We start from the raw sequence: 14806 nt of genomic DNA on the forward strand, positions 1-14806 counted from the left end.
TTCCTTCCTTCCTATTGTAAATATATCCCTATAAACTTACTGCTATATTGCTTTTTCTGCATCCAATAAGTTTTGGTATGATGTGTCTTCATTTTCATTTGTCTCAAAATATTTTCTAATTTCCCTTTTGATTTCTTCTTCGACCCATTAGTTGTACAAGAGTTTAATTTTGACATATTTTGAAATTTATTTTTCCTTCTGCTATTGATTTCTAGTTTTCATTCTATTATAGCCAGAAAAGATACTTAGTATGATTTTGATCTTCTTAAATTTTGTTTAAGAAAGGCTTGTTTTGTGATCTAACGTGATCTATCCTGGAGAAATGTTGTGCTTGAGAGTGTGTATTCTGCTGTTGGGTGGATTGTTTTTTATATGTTTATCAGGTCCATTTGGTCTTTAGTATTATTCAAGTCCTCTGTTTCCTTATTGACCTTCTGTCTGGATATTCTATCTGTTATTGAAAGTGGGATATTAAAATCTACATTACTGTGTTACTGTCTGTTTCTCCCTTCAGTTCAGCTAATGTTTGCTTCATATATTTAGGTACTCTGATGTGGAATGCATATATGTTTATAATTGTTACCTCTTCCTGGGGAATTGACCATTTTATCATTATATAATGTCCTTTATCATCTATTGTGACAGTTTCTGACATGAAGTCTATTTTTTTTGATATAAATGTGGCCACCTCTACTCTCTCCTGTTGCCATAACCATGGACTATCATATTCCATCCTTTCACTTTCAAGTATGGGTATCCTTAAATCTGAGGTGAGTCTCCTTGTAGACAGCATAGAATTGGATCCTGTTTTTAATTCAGTCAGCTACTCCATGTCTTTTGATTGGAGAGATTAATCCATTTACACTTAAAGTAATTATTAACAGGGAAGGATTTATTATTACTATTTACTATTGCCATGTTGTTGATTGTTTTCTGTTAGTCTTGTAGTTCTTTTGTCTGTCTTTTCCTCTCTTGCTGTCTTCCATTGTGTTTCACTGATTTTTTTGTATTCACACATTTTGTTTCCTTTCTCTTTTCCTTTTGCATATTTTCTATTGGTATTTTCTTTGTGGTTACCCTGGGGATTATATAAAGCATCTTGAAGTTATAACAATTACTGTTTATTTTAAACCAATAATAAATTAAGTTCAATTTCATATAAAAACTCTACACTTTTTGCTCTCCTTTCCCAACACTTTATGTTAGTAATGTGACAAATCACATCTTTTTATACTGTGTATTCATTAACATATTTTTATAGTTTATTTACTTTTAATTTCTATGCCAGAATTAAAAGTGATTTATGTACCACTGTTACAGTATTACAATAGTCTGTATTTGTCTATATATTTACATTTACCAGTGAGCTTTATACTTTCATATGCTTTTATGTTGCTGCTCAGCATATTTTTGTTCCAATTTGAAGGACTCTCTTTAGCACTTAGCAAGTCTATTAATGAACTCGCTCAGCTTTTGTTTGTCTGGGAATGTCGTTATCTCTTCTTCATTTTTAAAAGAAATTTTTGCCAGGTATAATATTGTTGGTTGACAGGTTTTTTTCTTTTGGGAGTTTGAAAGACTACCATCCTGATCCCTTTTGGCCTGCAATGTTTCCGCTGAGAAATTCACTGATAGTCTTATGGGGGTTCCCATGTGTATGCTAAGTCACTTTTCTCTTGCTGTTTTCAAGTCTCTGTCTTTGAATTTTGACAATTTGATTATACTGTGTCTCAGTGTGTTCTCTTTTTAAACACCAGTCCAGTGGTATTCTTGAATATGGATGTCCACTTCCTTCCCTAGATGTGGGAAGTCTTCAGCCAGTTTCTTTGAATAAGGTTTCTGCCCCTTTCTCTCTTTCTTCTCCTTCTGGGACTCCTAAAATTTGATGTCTCATAAGTCCCTTAGGCTTTCTTCACTCTTTTTCATTCTCTTTTCTTTTTTGCATTTCTGACTGAATAATTTCAAATGACTTGTCTTCAAGTTCACTGATTCTTTCTTCTGATTAATCAAGTCTGATCCTGAACCCCTCTAGTGAATTTTTCACTTCAGTTATAGCATTTGTTAGCTGTAAAATTTGTTTTGTTCTTTTATGTATTTTCTCTTTGCTGAAATTCTTGTTTTGTTCGTACAATGTTTTCCTGAGCTCATAGAGCATCTTCATGATGTTTTGTGCTTTTTTTTTTTTTTTTTTTTTTTCTGGTATGCGGGCCTCTCACTGTTGTGGCCTCTCCCGTTGCGGAGCACAGGCTCCGGACGCACAGGCCTAGTGGCCATGGCTCACGGGCTTAGTTGCTCCGCGGCATGTGGGATCTTCCCGGACCAGGGCACGAACCCGTGTCTCCTGCATCAGCAGGCGGATTCTCAACCACTGCGCCACCAGGGAAGCCCTGTGCTTTTTTTTAATGGTGGTTATTTTTAATTCTTTGTCAGGTAATTCAAATACCCTCCATTTCTTTAGGGTCAGTTTCTAGAGATTTATTTTGTTCCTTTGGACAATTTTTCCCTGTTTCTTAGTGTACCTTGGTGTCAGTATCCATACATTTGAAGAAACCTGGCTGTATATACTGACTTTGTATAGAGAAAGATCATCAATCATCCTGACTAGAGATTTGGAGGGGGCCTCTCAAACCTTTTCTGTGGATGTGACTTCTCTAACCTTCTGTGTATAGATTCCTTATTAGAGGGATTTGCCAGTTTCTTTTTTTCAGAAGCTTGCTATCTCTTGATCCTTCTGGTATCTCTCTGCTGTCCCTTTGGACCATGGAGTAGCAACACACCACCCATCCCTTTTACTGTTTCCAGTGGCTTCCAGGTGGTAGAGTATCCTCAGTCCTATCTACATCCTGCTGGGTGAGACAGAATCCAGTTCCTTATGCAGCTCTCCAAAAAGCCAGAACATTGTACACTTGCTCCACTCTTCTCTTTCCCCACTAAGGGAAAGGCCACAAGCTGTATTATCCTCTGTCTGATTTACCACAGGCCCTTGGGAACAGTAGCATGAGTCCAACTCTTTTATGTGCTCAGTGCCCCAGGCTTCTAGGGTATGTCAGATCCTGTTCACGTTTTGAGAGAAATGAGACAGACATCAGTCCCTCAGGTCACCCCTAAAAAAAGCCAGAATGTTCCATTCTTCTCTTTCCCCATGAGAAAGAGACATTAAGCTGTATTGACCTTTGTCTTCTGTACTGCAGATCCTCTGGAGTAACATGTTGCCCAGATTTTTTTTTTAAGTCTTAGTGGTCTCCATGCATCTAAAGCATGATGGATCATATCAGTGCTCCAAGAAGGTGAGACAGAAGCTAATACTTTGGGCAGCCCCCTGAAATGTCAGAACACTGGACATATGATTCCTCTGTTCCTCCCCAGGGAGAAGCCAGAAGCTGGGAGTTTCCTCCCAATAGGATGGCACTGTGCCAGGGAAAGAGAGTATCATGAGGAGATGACATGAATTTTCCTACTGGCTTCAATGTGGTCAGTTTCACACTCACCTGGGGTTCAGGAGCCTCTTAACCTTCTCACAAAGGAAACTGGTGCATGTATTATTGAACTGGTGTCTCTGTGAAAGGAAGGTCTGTTGCTTACTTTTCTGCCATCTTGCTGATGTCACTTCTGTGAGAACCTCATCTTGAGTGGTAGAATACAGATAGAATTATTTGGGAATATTATTTTAATTCCTATGGAATTAAAAGAAACTTCCAAAGTACTATGGTAAATTAGACTTTTCTAGGATCAAAATGCATGTTTGTCATGTTCTTTTTAACAGGAATCAAACACCTAAACTTTGCCTATTTTAACCACCCAACTTCACAACAGGATGTCTTGACTAAGTATCCTTTAGTTTTCATCTAGTTTAGTTTAGTTATTACTTATTCATTCTTTCATTCATCCATTCTCTAATTTATTTATTAACATTCTGCACTTTAGTTAGGGTGCTTAGGAGAAACAGAGTCCACAGAGCTTAGCAAACTATGGCCCAGCTCCAAATTGACTCAGCACATGTTTTTATTAAGGTATTATTTGAATATGGCCACACTTATTCATTTTATCTAGGCCTAATTTCATTGTACAATGGCAGAGCTGAGTAGCTGTTATTAAGACCATATGGCCTACAAAGTATTTGTCATCTGGTCCTTTATAGAAAAAAATTTGCCTACCCTCCTCTATGCTATAGTTAGTTCTCATTATTGGCTTGTGTAGACATTCTTCTTTATATAAAATAGTGATAATTATAAATGTTTGTGTTCAAATTATATTTTTGTGAATTGAATCATGTTATAGAAACCCCATCTCTAAGTTCTGTCATCCATGTAAGAACCCTTGGTAGTACAAATAGTACACTGCATGTGTTCTACTGGATTTAAATTCAAAAGAACTTTTTTTATGGTAGCACCCAAATAGAACAGCATGGTGTACCAGTGGAATGGCATCAAAGAGCATTTAGCTCTTAAAAATAAAAAAATATGTCTTTTATAATTCACTATTTAAAAATTCTGTTTTGAAAATAGGATATACACACAAACACCATACACCCAAAGTTGAGATTGTTAATTATCACCCTGCACTTTTAGTGGAATACTTAATGTTCATTTGAAACCTAATTGTGATTATTTATTAATTTCCTGCTCTATTTATTTTGAACCTGTATTTTTTTAAGAAGAGGCTGTTTTAAAGTAACTTGCACTTTTACCTTTACTTAGAATGTATTTTTACCCAGAGTGTAGTTTATACATATAAATATATTTTTCATGAATAACTGCAAACTAGAAGGCTATTTATAATGTGTATATTTTATTACTTTATGTAAGAATCTTCCAAAATCTTTCTGTAGCTACATCATATTCCTTTTTTAATTTTCCAAAATACAGCCAAGTAAAGATATCTCTGTGAGTAATAACATTCATCTTACTTAGTCATGTGTACATTTTAAATAGAAGAGATCATTCCAATAACCAAACAAGATGCTATTTGGCAGCAAATCTAGTAGAACTCATTAGACATGTTTCTTTATCCATTTTCTGGTCCTCTGGTTAGAAATGGACGGGAAAAAATGAATTCAGCATTTCTCAGAAATTACACATCATTATAAAAATAATATAAATAAATATCTAGCTTTTCTTTAAAAAGCTAATCAGCTTCTCCTTTAGATTTTTACTGTAAAAAAATAGCTCATAGAATGATTTTGCCTCCATAAACGAAAACAACATAATTAGATTCCAAACAAAATTTAAGTATCCCACCACATAAAACTCTACAGTAGAGAGATGTTCAAGATGATAGAGGAGTAAGACGTGGAGATCATCTTCCTCCCCACAAATACATCAGAAATACATCTACATGTGGAACAAACCCTACAGAACACCTGACCACTGGCAGAAGATCTCAGACTTCCCAAAAGGCAAAAAACTCCCCACATACCTGGGTATGGCAAAAGAAAAAAGAAAAAACAGAGACAAAAGAATAGAGACTGGACCCGCACCTCTGGGAGGAAGTTGTGAGAGAGGAAAAGTTTCCACAAACTGGGAAGCTCCTTCACTGGTGGAGACGTGAGATGGCAGGGGTAAAGCTTCGGAGCCATAGAGGAGAGTGCAATAAGGGTACAGAGGGCAAAGCAGAGAGATTCCCGCAGAGAGAACCAGTGCCGACTAGCACTCACCAGCCTGAGAGGCTTGTCTGCTCACCCACTCGGGCAGTTGGGGGCTGGGAACTGAGGCTCGGGATTTGGAGGTCAGATCCCAGAGAGAGGACTGGGGTTGGCTGCATGAACACAGCCTGAAGGGAGCTAGCACACCACAGCTAGCGGGGAGGGAGTCTGGGAAAAAGTCTGGAACTGCCAAAGAGGAAAGAGACCATCATTTAGGGGTGCACAAGGAGAGGGGATTCAGAGCACTGCCTAAACGAGCTCCAGAAATGGGCATGAGCCACGGCTATCAGCGCAGACACCTGAGACGGGCATGAGACAATAAGGTTGCTGCTGCAGCCACCAAAAAGCCTGTGTGTAAGCACAGGTCATTATCCACACCTCCCCTCCCAGGAGTCTGTGCAGCCCACCACTGCCGGTCCTGTGATGAAGGGACAACTTCCCCAGGAGAATACCTGGCACGCCTCAGGCTGTTGCAATGTCACATTGGCCTGTGCTGCCGCAGGCTCGCCCAGCATTCTGTACCCCTCCCTCCTTCCAGCCTGCCTGAGCCAGAGCTACCTAATCAGCTGCTACCTTAACCCTGACCTGTCTGGATGAAGAACAGATGCTCTCAGGGGACCGACACACATGGAGGAGACAAATCCAAAGATGAACCCTAGGAGCTGTGTGAACGAAGAAAAGAAAGGGAAATTTCTCCCAGCAGCTTCAGGAGGAGTGGATTAAATCTCCACAATCAACTTGATGAATCCAGCATATCTGGAATACCTGAATAGACATTGAATCATCCCAAAATTGAGACAGTGGACTTCGGAAGCAACTTTAAACTTGGGGTTAGCTTTCTGCATACAATTTGTTTTCTGGTTTTATGTTTATCTTAGTTTAGTATTTTCATTTTATTACCATTGGTAGATTTCTTTATTGATTTGGCGGTTCTCTTCGGTTTTTTTACATATAAATTTTTTTTTCCTTTTTCCTTTTCGTGAGTGTGTATGTGTATGCTTCTTTGTGTGATTTTGTCTATATAGCTTTGCTTTTACCATCTGTCCTAGGGTTCTGTCTGTACATTTTTTTTGTTAGTTTGTTTGTTTTAGTATAGTTTTTAACGCTTGTTATCATTGGTGAATTTGTTTTTTGGTTTGGTTGCTCGCTTCCTTTCTTTTTTCTCTTTTTTAATACTTTTTAATTTTAAATATTTTTTTGAATTTTAATAAATGTATTTCTTTTTATTTTACTTTTTCTTTCTATCTTTCTTCCTTTTTTTCTCCATTTTCTTCTGAGCCATGGGGCTGACAGGGTCTTGGTGCTCTGGCCGGGTGTCAGGCCTGTGCCTCTGAGGTGGGAGAGTCGAGTTCACGAAATTGGTCCACCAGAGATCTCCCAGCTCCACATAATAACAAACAGCAAAAACTCTCCCAGAGATCTCCATCTCAAGGCTACGACCCAGCTCCACTCAAAGACCAGCAAGCTACAGTGCTAGACAACCTATGCCATACAACTAGCAAGACAGGAATACAACAACACACATTAGCAGAGAGGCTGCCTAAAATCATAACAAGTTCACAGACACCCCAAAACACACCACCAGATGCAGTGCTGCCCACCAGAAAGACAAGACCCAGCCTCATCCACCAGAAAAGATACACCAGTCCCCTCCACACGGAAGCCTACACAACCCACTGAACCAACCTTACCCACTGGGGGCAGACACCGAAAACAACGAGAACTACGAACATCCAGCCTGTGAAAAGGAAACCCCAAACACAGTAAGTTAAGCAAAATGAGAAGAAAGAGAAACACACAACAGATGAAGAGCAAGGTAAAAGCCCAACAGACCAAACAAATGAAGAGGAAATAGGCAGTCTACCTGAAAAAGAATTCAGAGTAACGACAGTAAATATGATCCAAACTCTTGGAAACAAAATGGAGAAAATAAACGAAAAATTTAACAAGGACCTAGAAGAACTTAAGAGCAAAGAAACAATGATGAACAACACAATAAATGAAATTTAAAATTATCTAGAAGGAATAATAGCAGAATAACCGAGGTAGAAGAACGGATGGGTGTCCTGGAAGATAAAATAGTGGAAATAACTACCACAGAACAGAATAAAGAAAAAAGAATGAAAAGAATTGAGGACAGTCTCAGAGACCTCTGGGACAATATTAAACTCATGAACATTTGAATTATAGGGGTCCCAGAAGAAGAAAAGAAAAAGAAAGGGAGTGAGAAAATATTTGAAGAAATTATAGTTGAAAACTTTCCTAATATGGGAAATGAAATAGTCAATCAAGACCAAGAAGCACAAAGAGTTCCATACAGGACAAATCCAAGGAGAAACGCACCAAGACACATATTAATCAAACTACCAAAAATTAAATACAAAGAAAAAATATTAAAAGCAGCAATGGAAAAGCAACAAATAACATACAATGGAATACCCATAAGCTTAAAAACTGATCTTTCAGCAGAAACCCTACAAGCCAGAAGGGAGTGGCAGGACATATTTAAAGCAATGAAAGGGAAAAACCTACAACCAAGGTTACTCTATTAAGCAAGGATAACATTCAGATTTGACGGAAAAATTAGAACCTTTACAGAGAAGCAAAAGCTAAGACAATTCAGCACCACCAAACCAGCTTTGCAATAAAGGAACTTGTCTAGGCATGAAACACAGGAGAAGGAGAATACCTAAAATAACAAACTCAAAAGAATTAAGGACGGCTTAAAGATGGCGGAAGAGTAAGACGCGGAGATCTCCTTCCTCCTCACAGAGACATCAGAAATACATCTACACGTGGAGCTTCTCCTGTAGAGCACCCACCGAACGCTGGCAGAGGACCTCGGACCTCCAAAAAGGCAAGAAACTCCCCACATATCTGGGTAGGGCAAAAGAAAAAAGAATAAACAGGGACAAAAGAATAGGGACGGGACCTACGCCAGTGGGAGGGAGCCGAGAAGGAGGAAAGACTCCCACACACTAGAGGCCCCTTCGCGGGCGGAGACTGCGGGCGCCGGAGGGGGGAGCTCCGGAGCCGCGGAGGACAGCTCAGCCACAGGGGTGCGGAGGGCAAAGCGGAGAGATTCCCGCAGAGGATCGGTGCCGACCGGCGCTCACCAGCCCGAGAGGCTTATCTGCTCGCCCGCCGGGGCGGGCGGGGCCGGGAGCTGAGGCTCGGGCTTCAGTCGGATCCCGGGGAAAGGTCTGGAGTTGGCAGAGTGAAGACAGCCTGAAGGGGTTAGTGCGCCACGGCTGGCCGGGAGGGAGTTCGGGAGAAGTCTGGAGCTGCCGAAGAGGCAAGAGACCTTTTCCTCCCTCTTTGCTGCCTGGGCGCGAGGAGAGGGGATTAAGTGCGCCGCTTAAAGGAGCCCTAGAACCGGGCGCGGAGCTGCCGAAGGGACAAGAGACTTTTTCTTGCCTCTTTGCTTCCTCGGGTGTGAGGTGAGGGGATTAAGAGCACCGCGTAGAGGAGCTCCAGAAACGGGCGCGAGCCGTGGCTGTCGGCACGGACAGTAGAGACGGGTGTCGGACGCTAAGGTTGCTCCTGCCACCACCAAGAGGCCTGTGTGTGAGCACAGGTCACTCTCCACACCGGCCCTCCCGGGAGCCCGTGCAGTCCGCCACTGCCGGGGTCCCGGGATCCAGGGACAGGTTCCCCGGGAGAACGCACGGCGCGCCTTGGGCCTGTGCAGCGTCACGTCGGCCTCTGACGTCGCGGACTCGCCCCGCCCCCGTGCCACTCCCTCCCCCCAGCCTGAGTGAGCTGGAGCCCCCGAATCAACTGCTCCTTTAACATCGTCCTGTCTGAGCGAAGGGCAGTCGCCCTCGGACAGCCTACACGCAGAGGCGGGACCAAGTCCAAAGCTGAACCCCAGGAGCTGTGCGAACAGAGAGGAGAGGGGGAGATCTCTCCCAACAGCCTCAGAAGCGGCGGATTAAAGCTCCACAATCAACTTGAAGTGCCCTGCATCTGTTGAAAACCTGAATAGACAACGAATCATCCCAAGTTGAGGAGGTGGACTTTGGGAGCAAGATATACTATTATTTTCCCCTTTTTTTTCTTTTTGTGGGTGTGTATGTGTGTGCTGCTGTGTGAGATTTTGTCTGTATAGCTTTGCTTGCACCATTTGTCCTAGGGTTAGACCGACCCATTTTTCAGTTTTTTGTTTGTTTGTTTGTTTTTTTGTTTTTTTTTTGTTGTTTTTTAAAAGGAAATTTTTCTTCTTAATAATTATTTTTTATTTTAATAACTATACTTTATACTACTCTGTCTTCTCCCTTTCTTTCTTCCTTTCTTCCCTCCTTCCCTCCTTTCTTCCTTCCTTCCCCCTTCTTTCCTCCCTTCCTCTCTTCCTTCCTCCCTTTCTTCCTCTGCACCTTCCGTCCTTGCTTTCTTGCTTCCTTCCTTCATTTCTTCCTTCCTTTCTTCCTTCCTTCCCTCCCTCCCTCCTTCCTTCCTTTTCTTTCCTCTCTATTTATTCTACCTTTTATTTTGAGCCGTGTGGATTAAAGGTTCTTGGCGCCCCAGCCAGGCACCAGGGCGGTGTCCCTGAGGTGGGAGAACCAACCTCAAGACACTAGTCCACAAGAGACCTCCGAGCTCCACGTAATATCAGACGGCGAAAATCTCCCAGAGATCTCCATCTCAACACCAAGACCCAGCTTCACTCAAGGACCAGCAAAGAACAGTGCTGGACACCCTATCCCCAACAAAGAGCAAGACAGGTCTACAGCCCCGTCCATTAGCAGAGAGACTGCCTAAAATCATAATAAGGTTACCAACATCCCCAAACACACCACCAGACGAGGACCTGCCCACCAGAAGGACAAGATCCAGCCTCATCCACCAGAACAGAGGCACTAGTCCCCCCAACCAGGGAATCTACTCAACCCACTGAACCAACCTTAGCCACTGCGGACAGCCACCAAAAACAACAGGAACTACGAACCTGCAGCGTGCAAAAAGGAGACCTCAAACACAGTAAGATAAGCGAAATGAGAAGACAGAAAAACACACAACAGATGAAGGAGCAAGATAAAAACACACCAGACCTAACAGATGAAGAGGTAATAGCCAATCTACCTGAAAGAGAATTTAGAATAATGATGGTGAAGATGATGCAAAATCTTGGAAATAGAATAGACAATTTGCAAGAAACAGTTAACAGGGACCTAGAAGAAATAAAGAGGAAGCAAGCAACGATGAGCAACACAATAAATGAAATTAAAAATACCCTAGATGGGATCAATAGCAGAATAACTGAGGCAGAAGGACGGATAAGTGACCTGGAAGATAAAATAGTGGAAATAACTACTGCAGAGCAGAAGAAAGAAAAAAGAATGAAAAGAACTGAGGACAGTCTCAGAGACCTCTGGGACAACATTAAACGCACCAACATTCGAATTATAGGGGTCCCAGAAGAAGAAGAGAAAAAGAAAGGGACTGAGAAAATATTTGAAGAGATTATAGTTGAAAACTTCCCTAATATAGGAAAGGAAATAGTCAATCAAGTCCAGGAAGCACAGAGAGTTCCATACAGGATAAACCCAAAGAGAAACACGCCAAGACACATAATAATCAAACTGTCAAAAATTAAATACAAAGAAAACATATTAAAAGCAGCAAGGGAAAAACAACAAATAACACACAAGGGAATCCCCATAAGATTAACATCTGATCTTTCAGCAGAAACTCTACAAGCCAGAAGGGAGTGGCAGGACATATTTAAAGTGATGAAGGAAAAAAACCTACAACCAAGATTACTCTACCCAGCAAGGATCTCATTCAGATTTGATGGAGAAATTAAAACCTTTACAGACAAGCAAAAACTGAGAGAGTTCAGCACCACCAAACCAGCTCTACAACAAATGCTAAAGGAACTTCTCTAGGCAAGAAACACAAGAGAAGGAAAAGACCTACAAGAACAACCCGAAACAAGTAAATGGTAATAGGAACATACATATCGATAATTACCTTAAATGTAAATGGATTAAATGCTCCCACCAAAAGACACAGACTGGCTGAATGGATACAAAAACAAAACCCATATATATGCTGTCTACAAGAGACCCACTTCAGACCTAGGGACACATACAGACTGAAAGTAAGGGGATGGAAAAAGATATTCCATGCAAATGGAAATCAGAAGAAAGCTGGAGTAGCAATTCTCATATCAGACAAAATAGACTTTAAAATAAAGACTATTACAAGAGACAAAGAAGGACACTACATAATGATCAAGGGATCGATCCATGAAGAAGATATAACAATTGTAAATATTTATGCACCCAACATAGGAGCACCTCAATACATAAGGCAAATACTAACAGCCTTAAAAGGGGAAATCGACAGCAACACAATTATAATGGGGGACTTTAACACCCCACTTTCACCAATGGACAGATCATCCAAAATGAAAATAAATACGGAAACACAAGCTTTAAATGATACATTACACAAGATGGACTTAATTGATATTTATAGGACATTCCATCCAAAAACAACAGAATACACATTTTTCTCAAGTGCTCATGGAACATTCTCCAGGATTGATCATATATTGGGTCACAAATCTAGCCTTGGCAAATTTAAGAAAATTGAAATCGTATCAAGTATCTTTTCCGACCACAACGCTATGAGACTAAATATCAATTATAGGAAAAGATCTGTAAAAAATACAAACACATGGAGGCTAAACAATACACTACTTAATAACGAAGTGATCACTGAAGAAATCAAAGAGGAAATCAAAAAATACTTAGAAACAAATGACAATGGAGACACAACGACCCAAAACCTATGGGATACAGCAAAAGCAGTTCTAAGAGGCAAGTTTATAGCAATACAATCATACCTTAAGAAACAGGAAACATCTCGAATAAACAACCTAACTTTGCACTTAAAGCAATTAGAGAAAGAAGAACAAAAAACCCCCAAATTTAGCAGAAGGAAAGAAATCATAAAGATCAGATCAGAAATAAATGAAAAAGAAGTGAAGGAAACAATAGCAAAGATCAATAAAACTAAAAGCTGGTTCTTTGAGAAGATAAATAAAATTGATAAACCATTAGCCAGACTCATCAAGAATAAAAGGGAGAAGACTCAAATCAATAGAATTAGAAATGAAAAAGGAGATATAACAACTGACACTGCAGAAATACAAAAGATTATTAGAGATTACTACAAGCAACTGTATGCCAATAAAATGGACAACCTGGAAGAAATGGACAAATTCTTAGAAATGCACAACCTGCCGAGACTGAACCAGGAAGAAATAGAAAATATGAACAGACCAATCACAAGCACTGAAATTGAAACTGTGATTAAAAATCTTCCAGCAAACAAAAGTCCAGGACCAGATGGCTTCACAGGCGAATTCTATCAAACATTTAGAGAAGAGCTAACACCTATCCTTCTCAAACTCTTCCAACAGATAGCAGAGGGAGGAACACTCCCAAACTCATTCTATGAGGCCAACATCACCCTGATACCAAAACCAGACAAAGACGTCACAAAGAAAGAAAACTACAGGCCAATATCACTGATGAACATAGATGCAAAAATCCTCAACAAAATATTAGCAAACAGAATCCAACAGCACATTAAAAGGATCATACACCATGATCAAGTGGGGTTTATCCCAGGAATGCAAGGATTCTTCAATATACGCAAATCAATCAATGTGATACACCATATCAACAAACTGAAGGAGAAAAACCATATGATCATCTCAATAGATGCAGAGAAAGCTTTTGACAAAATTCAACACTCATTTATGATAAAAACCTTGCAGAAAGTGGGCATAGAGGGAACTTTCCTCAACATAATAAAGGCCATATATGACAAACCCACAGCTAGCATTGTTCTCAATGGTGAAAAACTGAAACCATTTCCACTAAGATCAGGAACAAGACAAGGTTGCCCACTCTCACCACTCTTATTCAACATAGTTTTGGAAGTTCTAGCCACAGCAATCAGAGAAGAAAAAGAAATAAAAGGAATCCAAATAGGAAAAGAAGAAGTAAAGCTGTCACTGTTTGCAGATGACATGATACTATACATAGAGAATCCTAAGGATGCTACCAGAAAACTACTAGAGCTAATCAATGAATTTAGTAAAGTTGCAGGATACAAAATTAATGCACAGAAATCTCTGGCATTCTTATACACTAATGATGAAAAATCTGAGACTGAAATTAAGAAAACGCTCCCATTTACCATTGCAACAAAAAGAATAAAATATTTAGGAATAAACCTACCTAAGGAGACAAAAGACCTGTATGCAGAAAACTATAAGACACTGATGAAAGAAATTAAAGATGATACAAATAGGTGGAGAAATATACCATGTTCTTGGATTGGAAGAATCAACATTGTGAAAATGACTATACTACCCAAAGCAATCTACCGATTCAATGCAATCCCTATCAAATTACCACTGGCATTTTTTACAGAACTAGAACAAAAAATTTCACAATTTGTATGGAAACACAAAAGACCCCGAATAGCCAAAGCAATCTTGAGAACGAGAAATGGAGCTGGAGGAATTAGGCTCCCTGACTTCAGACTCTACTACAAGGCTATAGTAATCAAGACAATATGGTACTGGCACAAAAACAGAAATATAGATCAATGGAACAGGATAGAGAGCCCAGAGATAAACCCACACACATATGGTCACCTTATCTTTGATAAAGGAGGGAAGGATATACAGTGGAGAAAAGACAGCCTCTTCAATAAGTGGTGCTGGGAAAACTGGACAGCTACATGTAAAAGTATGAAATTAGAACACTCCCTAACACCACACACAAAAATAAACTCAAAATGGGTTAAAGACCTAAATGTAAGGCCAGACACTATCAAACTCTTAGAGGAAAACATAGGCAGAACACTATACGACATAAATCACAGCAAGATCCTTTTTGACCCATCTCCTAGAGAAATGGAAATAAAAACACAAATAAACAAATGGGACCTAATGAAACTTAAAAGCTTTTGCACAGCAAAGGATACCATAAACAAGACCAAAAGACAACCCTCAGAATGGGAGAAAATAGTTGCAAATGAAGCAACTGACAAAGGATTAATTTCCAAAATTTATAAGCAACTCATGCAGCTCAATAACAAAAAAACAAACAACCCAATCCAAAAATGGGCAGAAGAACT

This window comes from Kogia breviceps, chromosome X (assembly GCF_026419965.1).
Source record: "Kogia breviceps isolate mKogBre1 chromosome X, mKogBre1 haplotype 1, whole genome shotgun sequence".
Taxonomy (NCBI): Eukaryota; Metazoa; Chordata; class Mammalia; order Artiodactyla; family Physeteridae; genus Kogia; species Kogia breviceps.